The sequence below is a fragment of the Bison bison genome, unplaced genomic scaffold (assembly GCF_000754665.1).
Source record: "Bison bison bison isolate TAMUID 2011002044 unplaced genomic scaffold, Bison_UMD1.0 scf7180017864466, whole genome shotgun sequence".
Classification (NCBI taxonomy): Eukaryota; Metazoa; Chordata; class Mammalia; order Artiodactyla; family Bovidae; genus Bison; species Bison bison.
In genome coordinates this window covers 3,152,823-3,169,376 of record NW_011495027.1, presented here as the reverse complement: position 1 = coordinate 3,169,376, position 16,554 = coordinate 3,152,823, and the positions used below count along the sequence as shown (strand labels likewise).

Below are 16,554 nucleotides of genomic sequence, written 5' to 3'. Positions count from 1 at the left end.
AATTCATTTGAAAGGGTTTCCACTGGAAAAATTTTGAACATTTTGAAGTATAATTGATTGTTAAACATTGAATACATAAAAGTCTATTAGTTGACAGTGATACTCAAAAAAGTGAAGGAAAGGAGGGAAAAATCATTTGGATCATTAGAGATGACTACTTAATAAGTCCTGATTCTGAAATTGGTAATAAAAAGGAAAGAACTAAACATTTACCTTTCCTTTTTATGGGGAGTTGTATATCATACTATTAATAGTTGATGAGGGAAAATTCATATTTAGAAAAAAATGACAAAAATAGGAGTGAAACTATTTTAAAGTCACTATTTTGCAACCCCCAATGAAGTAATTGATTCAGGCAAGGATCACCAGTGATGAAAGATTATTGCGGAATGGGATAGTCACACGATGACAAAACATCCCCACACAGAGTACTTATTAATTGTGAAGAACAAAGGGAAGAGACCTGGTGGTAGTCCCCACTTTGACCAACGATTGATACAAAAGCATTCATAATATGGGATAATCTTACATTATGTTCCCACTGATGTGATGCAGATGAAATTCACAGAGTTGTTTATGAACTGTTCTTGCCAAAGATGTTCAACCAGAATCTAATTAAGCCTTTAGACTTAGCTTCAAATATATAGGAGTTACAGGGAATCAAAGAACAATAAAATTGTTAATCCAAGGAAACACACAGAGTAATCCCAAATGTGAAATATTTTATAGAGACTTTTTCAGATTCATTCAAAAGTCAATGTCATCCGTGGAGAAAGAGTAGGCAAGAATTGATCTAGATTAAAAGAGACTAAAGAGATATGACAACCAAATACAGTATACAAAACTTGGTTGACTCTTGACCTGATTAAAAAAAGCTAAAAAACCACTTTGAGAACAACTGGAGAAAATTTGAATATGAGCTTTATGTTAAAAGCTCCGTTGGTGGCTCAGGTGGTAAAGAATCTGCCCTGCAATGCAGGAGACCCAGGTTCCATCCCTGGGTGAGGAAGATCCCCTGGAGAAGGGAATGGCAACCCACTCCAGTATTCTTGCCTGGAGAATTCCATGGACAGAAGAGCTGGGTGGGCTATAGTCCATAAAGCCTTAAAGAGTTGGACACAACTGAGCAACTAACACTTCCACTTTCTATACATTAAATATGACATATGATATTAAGAAACTAATATTAACTTTTTTTAGATGTGATAATGAATGTGGTGATATATTAATAGAAGAAAATTCTTATTTTTAGGAGATGTGTATTTGGGTGATTGGGGACCAAGATCCTTCACTCAAGGGGGCAGTATTACTCGGGATCAGTTGAATGAAGGCCCAATGTTGCTGAATCTTTGTGTTTGACTGTAAATTAAAAATAAAGGTTTATATACAAATTCTCATTTTAAAAACTGACAAGTAAGTTTCTTTAAAACACTGCAGGCTGAAAAAAAAACTGTGGGCTACAGTGCTCACTCTTTCGTACTGACTTCTGTGTCATTCTTTCTTTTCTCTTCTTGTTCTAGAAGACTTTCTCCATCCTTTTCCCATTGAAATCCTGTGAGTCTTTCAAAACCTAACAAGCAAGACCATTCACCTTTCCAAATTCTTGTAGGCAGAGCTAGCACTCCCTCTCTGCTGTGTCTGGCTGTTTATACAAACCTCCATCCAGGACTTATAATGGAATGACATATTTGGTTGTCTGTCTCCTTCCACTTAATTCTGCACCCTCAGGATTAAGAGCCATAGTTTATTCATTGTGGTATCCCCCGTGCTGCTCACACTGTCTGGTATAAAGTCAACACTTGATAGACATCTGTTGATTGAGTTGCAGCCTGTTAAAAGTAATGCTACAGAAAAATTTAGGACATGGCTTCTGTGGCATCCAGTTGGCAATATACTTAAGAATGTTTATCAATAAGTAAAAGAAAATTTCCTATTATTATATTCCAAGCAAGGTTGTGTTTTGGGCTCATTTGTCTATTATAGGAAGTCAGGTAAACAAGTTTAGTTTTAAAAAGAAAAAAACTATCTCAAAAGGATTATTTCTGATCTTTTAATGCAAGAGAATGATTAATAGAGAATTGTTTCAAAGATGGATTTTCTAGAACAATCTTGGCCAAGATCAGGCCAAGGATTTAGGCTGCTTCATAACCTACAAATGCTCTAAACCTACTTGAACCTATATAAATAAGAACTGAATGGTGGAGTGTGTGCTCAGTCAAGTCGACTACCTTCCTCCTTTTGGGACATCAATGCCTATAAGTGCTCTACACACCCAATTCTCTCCTTGTCATTTTCATACATTTCTTTTCTGCAATGCTTCCTTCCTACCTTTCTTTCTTCATTCCTTTCAAAATTCAGCTTAAAACTAAATTCTCCCAAGGAGTCTCTGATAAATGCCACACACCTTGATTGTTCCTCTATATTGTCTTCTCCATTATTAATCTGTGTTTTTTTGTTTTTTTTTTTTTTTGCTAGGCATGGTCTATTCCTCTGTAGGCTATATAATTACAATGATTGCGTTATTAAGAATAAGATAGTAAGAATCATTTGGAGGGATCCTGCAGCTTGCTGGATCTCAGTTCCCTGGCCAGGGATTGAAAGCCCAGAATCCTAACCATGAGGCCATCAGGAAACTCCTACAAACTAATTCCTACAGTCAGGCAACTAGGAAACACTGGTCTTATCCTTATGCCTGCTAAGTTGCTTCGGTTGTGTCCAGCTCTTTGCAACCCCATGGACTGTAGCCCGCCAGGCTCCTCTGTCCATGGGATTCTCCAGGCAAGAACACTGGAGTGGGTTGCCATGCCCTCTACCAGGGAATCTCTTCAACCCAGGGGTTAAGCCCATGTCTCTTATGTCTCCTGCATTGGCAGGAGGGTTCTTTACCACTGGTGCCACCTGGGAAGCTTGGATTTGGGATTAGACTGATTAGAATTGAGGCTGGAAGTTGTTAGCTGTGTGAAGCATTAGACAAGTTACTGTGTTCACAGATGTGGATTTTTAAATCTAGGTAAACACTATCGTAGGGTTGTTCTGGGGAATTAAATGGTTCATTGGAGCATTAATACAGTCTAAGTTCTCAGTAAATGTTGAAAATTATATTTACATTTGCTTGTCACTTTCTCCATCATGTTACTGTGATTCAAGGTTTGGGTGGTTGGGTTTCTTTGGATTTTCTGTAACACTGGTGATTCAGGGTAGAGTGACCCATAAGATTTTACCCTAGCTATTGTTGAGAACCTATTAACCTCTGGAAATTTTTTTTTTGCTTCAACAAGATATCCTTTTTTTTTTTTTTTTTTGGTCCTCTTTAATTTTATCTGTTACCTCCATTAAATTATAAGAAGATCTTTGAAGTCAGTGACCCAGTCATACATTGTGTTAGACATAGATCCAGTACCTGTGTAGTGGGCTATCAGCAGAGGGCATCATCTAATAGAACACACATTTATTTCATACAGCTATAGAACCATCATTTCTTGTTTAGGTTACAACAGCTCCTAATGAATCTTGGAGTCTTACACTCTTGCTTGCCTACAATCCAGTCTCTACACAGCAGTTGGTGTGATCGTTTAAAAATATTATCACAGGCTGTCATTCTCTTTTGAAATCTCCCAATTCTCCCTACGGTATTTAAAATAAAAAAAAACTTCTTACCATAATTTTGTAAGCCCTACCTGAACTGGGCTGGGTCTGTCTGACCTCATCTCCTGTCATTCACTTCCTGGATCATTACATTCCCGTAACTTTGCTGTTTCTCCTGCCTGGGTTTTTTCCCCCGCTAGATCTTCCCATCATTGAGCCCAGATGTCATCTTCTTAGAGACCTTCCTTCCCCTCCCTGTTCAAAGTTTTCCTCCCATCAGTTTCTATCCCATTAGCCTGCTTTATTTTCCTCTGATCTTTTACCCACTGTCTGATCTTGTACTTACCAGTCACTGATGTTAGCTTGCTTGTTTATTGGAAGCTCCATGAGAGCAGGCATCTTGCCCATCTTGTATCCCAGCACTAGGGATAGAACATGACACACTGCATGTGCTGCGTATATATTTGTCAACCTGATAAGTGAGTTTTACAGATAGAGTAAAGAACATGTGTAGAATCTAGTAGATTTCAACACTTTTCTAAAGTGGAAGACTTTTAAAAAGTCTTCCCTGGTGGCTCAGACAGTAAAGAATCTGCCTTCAATATGGGAGACCTGAGTTTGATCCCTGGGTTGGGAAGATCTGCTGGAGAAGGAAATGGCAACCCACTCCAGTATTCTTGACTGGAGAATCCCATGGACAGAGGAGCCTGGCAGTCCATGGGGTTGCAAAGAGTCGGACGTGACTGAGCGACTTCGCTTTCTCATCAAAGAAAATATTTGGTTTTAAATAATTAATTTGTGCATTTGTCCAGTTCTTTTCACTCATTTTTGATGATTAATACAATTCTATACACATAGAAAGTTATTAGCAAATACTTGGCAATTTAAAGAATCCTTGTTCAACAAAAACTACCACCGGGGGAAATCCATCTTCTGACCAGCAGCTGTGGACAGGGAAAATCTGGCCGGAGGAGAAGCAGAGCTGACCCCAGGGGACAAGGGCAAGTGAGAGATACTGAGCACAGCTCCTCTGGAGTTTCCCTACTGCTCTAGAGAGAGAGCGATAGGAAGCAGAAGAGGCAGGGTCGTCACTGAAGCACTCAGAGGAGAGGTGGGGAGAGCGGGCTCGTTAATGCCCGCCAGGGCTACAGTGAGAAGCAGCCTGGCCTGGAGCAACCCTGGGCCAGTGGCTGCAGCACTGCAGAAGGGATGGCAGTGAAGGCAGCACCACAGGAACAGTATCTCAGGGAGGTGGGGCCCTGGGATGCAGCCTTCCACGAAGGGCAGGCTGTAAGGGGCTTGGGAAGGAGGCAATGACTGAGAGATCACACTTTTATAATCTTACTTTTTTAACTTTTTAAAAACCAGTGTTATAAAACATCTACATAGGAACAGTTACTGATACATTCAGTTACACTGACATTATACGGTTTCCATTCAGTAATTTTCCATTAACAAATATTTTTTCTACCGACTCCAGTGCCCTCCTTTTTCCTTATGATGAGACACAGAGGGCTTGGCAGAAATTACTCATTAGTTTGTAACCATTCTTCTTTCTCCTTAAAGTTGCTATGCATTTATAGAATTTATTGATTCCTTTACTTCAATGAAGTATTCCTTGAAATACTTCAATTTTTTTATGCCACTTTATATACCTGATCATGGAGAATAGAAAAAGCAAAGCAAAAATAAGGAAGGATATATGATATCTTTAACAATCTATTTTCTGATTCCCCGTGGATACCCAGTCAAGCAGGATCTCACACAGTTTTCACTCTTTACTGTAGGTGTGTGAAAAGGCTTACTGGTCTCGTGCATTTCATGTATATGTTGTTAACTCCTGGGTTTTGACTCTTCTAAAGAAACACAGCAAGACTCATTTACAAGTGTACATATGCTTCTATTCAACCAGAAGAAAATCCAAAGCAAGTTGTAGAAAAACAATGATGTTAAAAAAACTCTAACTTCATATTGTATTAGGCTGAGATTTTCTGAAGTAAAGTTCTTTAAAGTTAGAAGCGTTCCTGAAAAGTTTGCAGTGAATGTGGAAAGCGCATTAAGTACTGCTCCAGGAAACATTATACAGATGAAATGCTTTAATCTGCTAGCATAAATGCATTCTTAATTCTTTCCCAGTGGTCTTTTGGAATATGTTTTATTTGCTCTTGACTAAAGTTTGGATGCCAAGATGCAGGAAATATATTCCTTACAGAGCAGGTGTCTGTTTAATCCCCAGGTATGATCTTACAAGCCAGTTTAGCTAGAGATGGCCTGGTGGGAGCCTATAAAATGTTTATACTGTAACTGCAGGTCCCATAACAGGTCTAGAGTAATTAGGCTACACTACACTACTCCCTCCCCCCAAAACAGGAACTCCTAAAGGGGCTTTCCCAGTGGCTCAGTTGGTAAAGAATCTGCCTGCAATTCAGGAGACCTGGGTTTGATCCCTGGGTAGGGAAGATCCCCTGGAGAAGGAAAGAGCAACCCAATCTAGTACTTTGCATGCAGAATTTCATGGACAGAGGAGCCAGGCAAGCTACAGTCCATGGGATGACAGAGTGGACAAGACTGTGTGACTTTCACTTTCGCTTTCAAAGGGTGCCATGTGTAGGCCAAAAAGAAACCCCAGTAAGACGGTAGGCACTGGAGTGGTTGTGAGGAGATACCCCACGCCTGAGGGCAAAGGAGAAGCCCCAGCAAGATGATAGGAGGGGCGAATTCGTGTTTAAAATAACACCCCATTTCTGCCAGAGACGCTCAGAGGCTCAAACAAACCTCGTGTGCACCAGGACCCAGGGACCCCACAGAGACTGAGACAGAAGTGTGTTTGAGCGTCTCCTGTGAAGGTCTGGGTCAGCAGTGGCCTGCCACAGGGACAGAGGCTCTGGGTGCAGCACACTTGGGTATGGCATAAGCACTCTTGGAGGAGGTCGCCATTAACCCCACCATAGAGCTACCAGGCCTTACAGGACTGGGAAAAAGACTCTTGGAGGGCACAAACAGAACCTTGTATGCACCAGGACCCAGGAGAAAGGAGCAGTGACCCCACAAGAGACTGACCCAGACTTACCTGTGAGTGTCCAGGAGTCTCCAGTGGAGGCGTAGGTCAGTGGTGGCCTGCTGCAGGGTGGGGGGCACTGAGAGTAGCAGTACATGCATGGGATCTTTTGAAGGAGGTCACCATTACCTTCATTACCTCCACCATAGTTTGGCCCCAGGTAAATAGCAGGGTGGGAACACAGCTCCATCCATCAACAGAAATTGGATTAAATTTACTGATCATGGCCCCACCCATCAGAACAAGACCCAGTTACCCCTTAGTCAGTCTCTCCCATCAGGAAGCTGCCATAAGCCTCTTATCCTTCTCCACTAGAGAGCAGACAGACTGAAAACCACAATCACAGAAAACTAACCAATCTAATCACATGGACCACAGCCTTGTCTAACTCAATGAAACTATGAGCCATGCCATGTAAGGGCCATCCAAGACAGACAGGTCATGGTGGAGAGTTCTGACAAAATGTGGTCCACTGGAGAAGGGAATGGCAAACCACTTCAGTATTCTTGCCTTGAGAACCCCATGAACAGTATGAAAAGGCAAAAAGGTATGACACTGAAAGATGAACTCCCCAGGTCAGTAGGTGCCCAATATGCTCCTGGAGGAGAGTAGAGAAATAACTCCAGAAAGAATGAAGAGACGGAGCCAAAGCAAAAACAACACCCAGTTGTGGATGGGACTGGTGATGGAAGTAGACTCAGATGCTGTAAAGAGCAATATTGCATAGGAACCTGGAATGTTAGGTCCATGAATCAAGGCAAATTGAAAGTGGTCAAACAGGAGATGGCAAGAATGAACATCAACATTTTAGGAATCAGCAAACGAAAATGGACTGGAATGGGTGAATTAACTCAGATGACCATTATATCTACTACTGTGGGCAAGAATCCCTTAGAATAAATGGAGTAGCCATCATAGTAAACAAAAGAATCTGAAATGCAGTACTTGGATGCGATCCCAAAAATGACAAAATGATCTCTGTACGTTTCTGAGGCAAACCATTCAATATCACAGTAATCCAAGTCTATGCCCCAAACAGTAATGCTGAAGAAGCTGAAGTTCAACGGTTCTATGAAGACCTCCAAGACCTTCTAGAATTAACACCCCCAAAAGATGTCCTTTTCATTATAGGGGACTGGAATGCAAAAGTAGGAAGGCAAGAAACACCTGGAGCAACAGGCAAATTTGGCCTTGGAGTACAGAATGAAGCAGGGCAAAGGCTAACAGAGTTTTGCCAAGAGAACGCACTGGTCATAGCAAACATCCTCCTCCAATAACATAAGAGAAGACTCTACACAAGGACATTACCAGATGGTCAACACCGAAATCAGACTGATTCTATTCTTTGCAGCCAAAAATGGAGAAGCTCTATACAGTCATCAAAAATAAGCCCAGGAGCTGACTGTGGCTCAGACCATGAACTCCTTATTGCCAAATTCAGACTTAAATTGAAGAAAGCAGGGAAAATCACTAGACCATTCAGATAAGACATAAATCAAATCCCTTACAATTATACAGTGAAAGTGGGAAATAGCTTTAAGGGACTAGATCTGGTAGACAGAGTGCCTGATGAACTATGGATGGAGGTTCATGACACTGTATAGGAGACAGGAATCAAGACCATCCCCAAAAAAAGGAAATGCAAAAAAAGCAAAATGGCTGTCTGAGGAGGCCTTACAAATAGCTGTGAAAAGAAGAAAAGCAAAAGGCAAAGGAGAATAGGAAAGATATACCCATTTGAATGCAGAGTTCCAAAGAATAGCAAGGAGAGATAAGAAAGCCTTCCTCAGTGATCAAAGCAAAGAGATAGAAGAAAACAATAGAATTGCAAAGACTAGAAATCTCTTCAAGAAAATTAGAGATACCAAGGGAACGATTTATGCAAAGATGGGCACAGTAAAGGACAGAAATGGTATGAAACTAACAGAAGCAGAAGATATTAAGAAGAGGTGGCAAGAATACACAGAAGAATTATACTAAAAAGATCTTCACAACCCAGATAATCATGATGGTATGATCACTCACCTAGAACCAGACATCCTGGAATGTGAAGTCAAGTGAATGTGAAGTCAATGTGGGCCTTAGGAAGCATCACTATGAATAAAGCTAATGGAGGTGATGGAATTCCAATTGAGCTATTTCAAATCCTAAAAGATGATGCTGTGAAAGTGCTGCACTCAATATGCCAGCAAATTTGGAAAACTCAGCAGTGGTCACAGGACTGGAAAAGGTCAGTTTTCACTCCAATCCCAAAGAAAGGCAATGCCAAAGAATGCTCAAACTACCACACAATTGCACTCATCTCACATGCTAGTAAAATAATGCTCAAAATTCTCCAAGCCAGGTTTCAACAATATGTGAACCATGAACTTCCAGATGTTCAAGCTAGTTTTAGAAAAGGCAGAGGTCCAGAGATCAAATTGCCAACCTCTGTTGGATCATTGAAAAAGTAAGAGTTCCAGAAAAACATCTATTTCTGCTTCACTGACTATGCCAAAGCCTTTGACTGTGGATCACAACAAACTGTGGAAAATTCTGAAAGAGATGGGAATACCAGACCACCTGACCTGCCTTCTGAGAAATCTGTCTGCAGGTCAAGAAGCAACAGTTAGAACTGGACATGGAACAATAGACTGGTTCCAAATAAGAAAAGGAGTATGTCAAGGCTGTATATTGTCACCCTGCTTATTTAACTTATATGCAGAGTACATCATGAGAAATGCTGGGCTGGAGGAAGCACAAGCTGGAATCAAGATTGCCAGGAGAAATATCCTTAACCTCAAATATGCAGATGACACCACCCTTGTGACAGAAAATAAAGAAAAACTAAAGACCCTCTTGATGAAGGTGAAAGAGGACAGTGAAAAAGTTAGCTTAAAGCTCAACATTCAGAAAACTAAGATCATGGCATTTGGTCCCATCACCTCAAGGCAAATAAATGAGGAAACAGTGGAAACAGGGGCAGAGTTTATTTTGGGGGGCTCCAAAATCACTGCAGATGGTGACGGCAGCCATGAAATTAAAAGGCACTTACTCCTTGGAAAGAAAGTTATGACCAACCTAGATAGCATATTCAAAAGCAGAGACATTATTTTGCCAGCAAAGGTCTGTCTAGTCAAAGCTGTTGTTTTTCCAGTGGTCATGTATGGATGTGAGAGTTGGACTATAAAGAAAGCTGAGCGCCGAAGAATTGATGCTTTTGAACTGTGGTGTTGGAGAAGACTCTTGAGAGTCCTTTGGACTGCAAGGAGATCCAACCACTTCATCCTAAAATAAATCAGTTCTGAATATTCATTGGAAGGACTGATGTTAAAGCTGAAACTCCAATACTTTGGCCACCTAATGTGAAGAATTGGCTCATTTGAAAAGACCCTGATGCTGGGAAAGATTGAAGGTGGGAGGAAAAGGGGACAACAGAGAATGAGATGGTTGGATGGCATCTCTGACTCAATGGACATGAGTTTGTTAAACTCCAGGAGTTAGTGATGGACAGGGAGGCCTGGCGTGGTGCAGTCCATGGAGTTGCAAAGAGTCGGACACAACTGAGTGACTGAACTGAAGTGAACTGAGATGTAGGCCTAGCAATATAAAAACTAAGAGACAAATCCATATTCTCACCATTTTTTTTTTTTTTTTTGCCTAATTACTCAATTAATTCAACCACCTTCCTGGAAATGAATATCAGAGAAAGTTATACCCAGAAAGGTGTTATTGGGAGTTAACACTTTCCACAATGTAATGGCTCCTTTCTCCATCCCATTAATAATTAGGTTTATAGTTAAATCCATTATATAGGCAGAATAAATTGTGGGGAGAACTGAGCATGGAGAATATACTTATGTTTTGTAATAAGGCCTCTCTGAGTAATTCTCTACTGAATTTCTCATTTTATCCACAGGGTTTCTCAAAGGGAATACTTACAGGTGCATCTTCTGTAGTTGAGTTACAGGACTCTTAGGCATATATGTTCAGTACTTGATCGTACTTGGACTTCTGAAGGCAGGGCACAGTTTGGTTGAGAAGACATAGTCAACTGTGGACTATGTAACTGTATTCTTTCCTCAACTGGCAACCTGAGAGATATGAGAAGGAATGGTGGACCTTTGTAGCGATCCACTTAGGAATTTGTTAACTGCATTTTGGAAGTCAGTTTAAGAGTAAGCAGTGTTGATGGGCTTAACATGGACTATCTCCTTAACTGTTATAGTTATCCAGCTATACCACAACCAAAAGGCACCAATTAGAAATGTGCTTAAGGCATTCAGGTATGGGAGTGGCTCTGCTCAGTTTTTGTTCAGGGTAGCTGCTTGGTGGTGAGTCACAGTGCTCTATTTAGAGTGGAAAGCTGGCAGGGATTCATAAGGGGCTTTTGAAAGGTGGAACTCCACAAGAAGCTAGAGGAGGCCATTCAGAGATTGGTTTCAGTTTGGGTACGTAGTGGAATCAATGAAAGAGTCTTAGACCTACCTCTCCAAGTACATGGACTAGTGTGCTAGCATCCAAGAGTTTAGCATGGTGTAACCAGGAATTTAGGATATAAAGGTTTCTAAGTTGTAGAATATTTTTAAATGGTATTTAACCTGCCAGGCAAGACTATCAAGAGATGTTAGGTTGGGTACCATAGGGTCCCCTTCTTCAAAGGAATCCCACTCATTGTCAGAACTCTCACTGAGGTAATTAGCATTTTCTTCTTCCTCACTTTTTGATTCTGATAAGAAGTCAGTAGAGGGATTTCTAGGAACCATTAGAAGAGACCAACAGGATAGGGAAAAAAAGGTACTAGAAAAAGGTGGCAATCTAAGCCAATAAAACCCTAACACTGGCAAATAGAAGCAAAAAAGAGAAATCCTTTTAGTAAGTTCATTTGGCTATTTCTCAGTCTGTTTCACACACAGAGTGCCCCTGACTCACACCACTGTGCCGTTCTGCAAGATAATGTTCTTTACTTATGAAGAAGACAGCTCAGTTCCTCAGGACTGAGCTGTGTAAAATTAGTCACTGACCAGTGGCACAGGTCAGAGTCTCTCCTTCAAGTCCTGGCTACCCAAGAAGAGAAGGGGCCTCATCTAGGCAAGCTGATTTTCTTACCATGGTCTCAACTGGTCGTGATATTATGAAGAGACATTTTATGTGCTCTTTTTTTTTTTTTTTAACAGAAATAGTATATCTATTTGGTAATGAAAGGAAACAGCCTTCTTTGTCTGCTGGTGCAGCAACTTTTGTGCAGTGGGGTGGTGGGATGGGTTGTGAAGGATCTGTCTGGCGTGCACAGATCTGACATTTTCCATAGGTGGTGCAAATGCCCTTGGAAACTAGTGACTTAGTTGTTGGACTGTCTGGAAAGGCAGCCTTAACCCATGGATGATCCTTACCTCATCCCTAGCCACAAGACCCTACTAGGCCTAATGCCATTGGCTCTGTTTTCCGTAGTCTTAATTTTTTTATATATATAAAACTGAGATTGCCTTAAGTATGCAACTGACATATTTAGATTAAAATTACATTCAACAACATACATATTAATATACAAACTTCCAAATCATCTAAATGTTTGCAGTCACTGTGTAGCTCCATTAAAATGTATGTTTATATTATACTTTAAATCTGTATTTCCTTGGGACATACTCATATTTTATGAGAATAGAAAGCTTGCCTAAGGCTTCTTCTATAATGGAAATGGAAACATTGCTAACATCTGAATCTTGTTTAGTGTAAAAAAGAAAATTGGGACCATCTGAACACTCAGTATCCTTTCATGGCATAGAATGGTAGAGTATTGGTGTAAAAAGAACCACTTTTTAAAAAAATATTCCAAGTGTTACTAAGCACCAAAGTCCTTTGTCTTTGGAAACACTGTGGCTTTCTAGGTCACTGGCTGTGTGTCATATACCAATAGAGGGCACGATTCGTCAGCTGTGGACATTCTTTGCATTCTTAGTGTTGTTCATTGCTGTTTCTTTACCTCAGGGACTGGCTGACACCTTTCACTAAAATCAGCCCTTGAGTTTATGATTATTATGCATCAGGTTATTGGGTTGGTGGCTGGCCTTCCAGCTGTCCACCAGCCTGAGCTCATGAGAAAGCAGTCACCGTTGTCAGTGTCACAGCGCTGTTCTCTTAGGTTAAATCCAAAACACTGGTGATATCCAAAAAACTTCTGGTATAAGAATTACTTTTTCTTCTATTTTGAATTAATGAAGCAGAACTACAAGCTGTGAGCAGTGTCTATAAATAGCCTTGGTTCTTCTATGAGGAATGTCTTCAATGTTAGCACCTGCAAGAAGCTAGTGCGTGTCATATTAGTTTTATAATATTAGTGTTAGAACAGCATGATGGCAGGAAGACAAATCAGGTTGTTTTCCCATCCCTATGAAGACTTGAAGTATTAGGTTAAATCACATGAAATTGCTATTTGTGTAGAAAATTTTACATGGCTCTAGGAGACAAGAGGGGCTTCGCTGATGTCTCTGATAGTAAAAAATCTGCCAGCAATGCAGGAGACCCAGGTTCCATCCCTGGGTTGGAAAGATACCCTGGAGAAGGGAATGGCAACCCACTCCAGTATTATTGCCTGGAGAATCCCATGGACAGAGGCTATAGTCCATGGGGTTGCAGAGTTGGACACAACTGAGTGACTAACATTTTCAGAAGACAAGATACATTTTAATTGTTCTTGTACATCATGGTGAGTTTGCCACACATATTTTAAATTAATGCATATAATTTAAAAGTTAGAACATGAAAGACAAGATTTGTTTGTTCTCATTCCTGCTGTTTGTACTCTGTCATTGCTCCCTTCCTCTTAAGGAAATGGAGACTCTGCCTAAAAAAATATCCTGATGTTTGACTTTCTGTAGCCCCTTGAGAGGTAAACAAATAAAAGCACAAATATTACATACTCAGGTGTGGGTTAAAGTTGTCTTTAGATTTTTCTAACAGTAATTTAAACTCATAGCTGTCTCTTTATGATTTTTATCAATTTTTTAATAGAGAAGACATTATCATCAATGAGGATGTATTAGAAGTAGTCAAATGGCTTACTCCTCCTCATTCTTCTGTATTTCTCCATGTGCAATTTCAGCTATACAGAAAAGGAGCTCTGGCAACTTCTGCTGAGACTTTTCAGTAGGAAAAGCTTCCAAAAAAAAAAAGCAACAGCTATTTTGAAGGCCAACTTGCTAAAATTATATTCAGGTAAATTAAATTTTAGATGTCATCCTCTACAGCTAAAAGTAAGCACATATGACTTAATCATTTTAATCAAAAATGTATTTGTATTCAAGTGTTCGTATATATGAGTCCTCTTGGCTGGATTTAAATTATGTTGACAGAAAACATGCATTTTCTCACATTTTCAAATACCAAGGAAGTTTTAGAACCCAGCCTATAGCTTGGTTGTTTTGGAAGAAAAAAATGTGATTCGGCCAAGGCTGATCTTGTTTTTCCTTTATTCTTGAAGCCAGAAGCAATTACTTTTCATTTAGGATTAAGCAGCTGTAACATTGCCATTTGTGGCTGAGGCTCCTGGTTTCAGCATGTCTGCTTGGTTCCCAGCCAGTCCTGGGTGTTCAGGTAGCAGCTGGGGATGGGAGTGCCTCTCCAGCCCACATTCCTTGGCTATGAATTTTGCAGCCCTGTTTATCTGATGAAGATCTCCCCACAGTGAGTTGCCCATGACATTGTCACACAGACATTAATGAATGATATGGAAAGATATAGACTTTTTCCTCCTGGAATGCCAACCAATCCTGAATCTTCCAGTCCCTTAACACTCGCTGATGACCGCAAAGGCCTGGTACTAAGATGAGATCCCATGAGATCTGTCCTATCTAAACCAAATTCTAGTGGGATGCCTATATACATCTTCCCTGTGAGACTATCATCCAAACCTGTTCAGCGTATTTTTCAACAATTACATTTGCCCAAACACTGACTCTCACTACTCTGTACTCTTTGTTTATTGATATTTATACTTTTAATCTATAAATGCTGTACCCAAAGACTCTCTTCCTTCTCTTGAAACTCATGAATTTACTTGGGATGACTTTTGAGCCTGGCTCTTTCACTATTCCGTGTCTTTATTTTGCCTTCCCACACCAGACTGTGAATTCCTTGAGAGAGGGGCTCCCCAAAACTGGCAACACCTTATACAGACAGACAGGAGAAAAAATATTTGGACAGAAAGACCTTTGTTGTTCTTAGTAATCCAGAAAATTTGTCTTAACTTGTTCAGAACACTCTAGACACACGCTGTAATATATGGCTCCTCTCCTTTCCCCTGCCTGCCCTCTGCTGGAATGGCTCACCAGCAATAAGATGACCAGAGGAGGATGTCGTTTGGGGAATGTGGGAAAATACAGGGCTTGTTTGGCTGAAAGGCTGCCTGAATAACTGTGAGTTGAGTCCACAACCTCGATCTTTGGAACTCTGCAGTATGTGCCTTGGGATAACTAGCACACTCAATACAAGACCCCTTATGAGTTCAACCATGCACAGGGATTCTCCCTGCTAGCATGAGATGGACCAAGTAATCTTGGGTGTCCTCCTCCTCTGTTGTATTCGTTTCATCTCCAGAACCACCCAGTGGATGGCAGGTAGCTAAGCCAGGTGGTGCCCCCTCCCAAACACAAATACCCTTTCCTGTTCACAAGCCCCTCAAAGCCTTCACCACCTTCACATATAACAGGCATTGACAGGGATCTGGCAAGGCTGCCAGTTTGGTAATGCGATTCAGAAGGTAAGTTTGAAACTCTAGCAGGGTTTTCTGTTTCGAAGGGCAGAAGGATATGGCAGCTGCTGAGACGGCCCATTTGCCCTTGGAGAGGAGATGCAAGAGTGTCTGATCTCTGGACCACCTCTCTCTCTTGATGGCCCAGGCCATGTCTGGGCAGTCCCCTTCTTCCTCCCGCTGTTACTCAGGAGGCTAGATGTTATGAAAAAGAGAAGGAAAAAACATCTTTTTCTGCTTTTTTATTATTAAAAGAGGGCACTTTCTGGGAAGGCAGAATCCATTAGCTGAATGCATTTCAGTTTCAATGGTTAATTAATTTAGGCAACTTTAATGCACTTTTATAATGTAGCCTTTAAGAGCTATTCTGGTAAATGTCCATCCCATAAATACTAGCTCCACTTTATATGTATGATATCCTTTTTGGAAGGGTGAATCTGAATTATTATCCAGGTACTAATTTGCACACAACGTTGTCCAAGCAATCCAAAAATGCTTCCTCATAGTTTGAACATTGTTCAATACATTTTCAAGTGGGAAAAAACTGTTCAGATTTGACCCTACATTTTAAGTTGTGGAGAAATCAGCCTGGTTGCCTCCCAAAACATTATTTTGAAAACCAGTTTTGCCATACTACGAACTGAATAATTGATTTCCCCATTTCATTCTGTAAATTAAACACTAGGTTTTGAATTACTAGAAGGAATAGCACAGTTAGCCAATAAACCTTTCTTATACAATGACAGCATTTTAATTTATTATATACATTAGCATTTATTCATGCCTAAGATTTCATCAGTCAATTTTCTATATAAAAAAGATGTCTCTGGAAACAACAGTGGAGAAGTGCTGAGTTCCAAAAGCAATGTTGTGAAAGGCAGCAGGGCCAGAGTTCTGGGCACACATTTAACTAAATTATAGTCAATAACCATGCGGCTCCAAGTATAAGCCCACATTTTTTAAAGTATCCACCTTATGAACTGACTCTCTTGGAATGTCAGAATTTCAAAAAGAAACTATTTACTTTTCACTGTTTTAAGAGGTGGGCTCTATTTGTTCAGAATTACAGCAACCTCTGTTATTATTTTAAAATATTTATTTTGCCACTTTGACAGGCTTCTGCACTGCTCTTGGGTTTTAATTTTGTTTGCAGAGGTACATTTCAATAGTTGGCTTCAGATTA

General features: G+C 40.4%; 1 pseudogene; it reads right to left on the bottom strand.

The window, feature by feature from the left end:
• Positions 1–10,704: 10,704 nt before the first annotated feature.
• Positions 10,705–11,388, bottom strand: LOC105003363 (annotated as a pseudogene).
• Between the last annotated feature and the right edge of the window lie 5,166 nt (positions 11,389–16,554).